Source organism: Mandrillus leucophaeus, unplaced genomic scaffold (assembly GCF_000951045.1).
Source record: "Mandrillus leucophaeus isolate KB7577 unplaced genomic scaffold, Mleu.le_1.0 Scaffold840, whole genome shotgun sequence".
NCBI lineage: Eukaryota > Metazoa > Chordata > Mammalia > Primates > Cercopithecidae > Mandrillus > Mandrillus leucophaeus.
This window is the reverse complement of record NW_012109142.1, coordinates 1,187,258-1,189,438: the sequence shown is the minus strand read 5'-3', so window position 1 is coordinate 1,189,438 and position 2,181 is coordinate 1,187,258.

Below are 2,181 nucleotides of genomic sequence, written 5' to 3'. Positions count from 1 at the left end.
CAAACACAAACAAGAAAGTGTATGATACAAATTCAAATTATGATAAGTTGTTAGGGGAAAACTATTGAGAGACAGAGTCAATAAAGGCTTTTCTTCAGAAGGTTACATTTGCCTTGAGACCTGAGTTGTAAGGAGCCATCACAACAAAATATTGGAGAAGAGGGGCTAAGCAGAGGGAACAACATGTGCAAAGACCTTGAAGAAGGAATGGGCCAGACGTATTACAGTAATGAGAAAAAGGCCAGTTTTAGAGTTAACAGGGAGATTGGTGGCTATGGACTAAATGTTTGTGTCCCTTCAAAATTCATATGTAGAAACCAAATCTCCAATGTGATGGTGTGTAAAGATGGGATTTTTGTGAGTTAATTAGATCATAAGGGTAGAACCTCCATGATGGGATTAGTGTTCTTATAATAAAAGACACACGAGACAGCATGCTTTCTCTCCCTAGCCCATGTTAGAATACAGGCAACCATCTGTGAACCAACAGGAGGACCCTCACTGACAACCTGACCATGCTAGCACCATGATGTCAAAATTCCAGCCTGCAGAATTGTGAGAAATAAATATTTGTTGTTTAAGCCACCCAGTCTATGGTATTTGGTTATAGCAGCCCAAACTAAGATAGTGCTACATTCGGGAACTGCAAGCATTTATGTGTGGCTAGAACCACAGCCTGGCAGAGAGAACCCTTCATGACCCTGTTTCCACCCTGGCTCCACCTCTGCCCACTTTTCACATGATCTTTAAGCTCCAAACACATAGCATATTTTTAGTTACCCGAAACACTACCTTTTCTCTTGCCTTTGCTCATTCTGCTTCCACTGCCTGGAATGACCGTCCTTGCCTTGCTAACTCCAATTTTCCCTTCCTGGCTCAGCTCAGGCAGCTGGAATCCTTCCCCAGTCCTCCCTGGCTGTGTTAGTAAGCAACCCTCTTTACAGCAGAGTAGCTTGTGCACAAATAACCCTTGCGGTTAATTGTGCTTCCCTGAAGGCAGGGCTTATTTAACTTGCACTTATGTCCATAGAGTTGGCATAGAACCTGACACTTAGTGGATGAGGCTGCTGATTGGGGTTGATACCTGGCCTATCTCCCAAAGGCTTTACTTCCTCTAGTTCATCTGAGTTATGAGTCCTATCTCACAATCCTTCCTGTAGACATCCAAAGAGTCTCATTATTTTTCCTGTCTCTGATCATAGCAATACTTTAGCAGGAGTTCTTTGAGTGTGTCTCAACACACATTATGCTTTGAGAATTCTATGTATATATTATAGGATTAATTCATTCTGAATATGCAGCTTCTCTAAGCTTGCAGGCCTTAGTTTTTGTATTTCTTTTCTTTTTCTTTCATTTTGCACTTTTAAGAAAGATAATAAAAACAACTTTGGTTTTCAAATTTTTTGAATGACAATAATTGCATATATTTATAGGGTACAAGGTGTTTTTATACATGTACACATTTTGGGATAATTAAATCAAACTAAGTGACATAGACATCACCTTACATACTTATCATTTTTTTGTGGTGACTACATTTAAAATGTACTCCCTTGGCAATTTTTCAGCATACAATACATTATTATTAACTACAGTCACCATGCCATGTAGTAGATCTCAAATACTTATCCTCCTGTCTATGTGACCAACATCCCTCCATTCCCCACTACCCTCCAGCCCAAATAACGTTCCTTGTGTTTTCATGTATTATGTGCCAGTCCACTGACTAAGTCTTTTCCTGTTACCTTATTGAATCCTCAAAGCACCACTAAGAAGTCGTTGTCTCCAACATGTAAATAGGAACCTGAGGCTCAAGCAAATAAAAAAGCTAAGTTACAATTGGGACCCAGGTCAGTTTGATTGCTTCCTGCAGTGACAAAACAAGGAGCTATGTCTGAAGTCAGAAAGTCTCTTTATTTTTGTTTTAAAAAAATTCTTAATTTAGTACTTGTAAAATGAGAACATTAACACAAATAATAAACACAATCTTGATGTAAAATTTTCCAAGATTGAATCATTGAAAAACTAGGGAGATTTGGAAAAGAATAGAATTGACATTATGTAAAAACAAATTAATTTTCCTATCTCAAAATTTTATCTGTAAATACAGACCAGAGCTAAGTGCCAAACTGAGCGACAAACCATTACAGACCAAAAGAATATTTTTTCCTATAACTCACA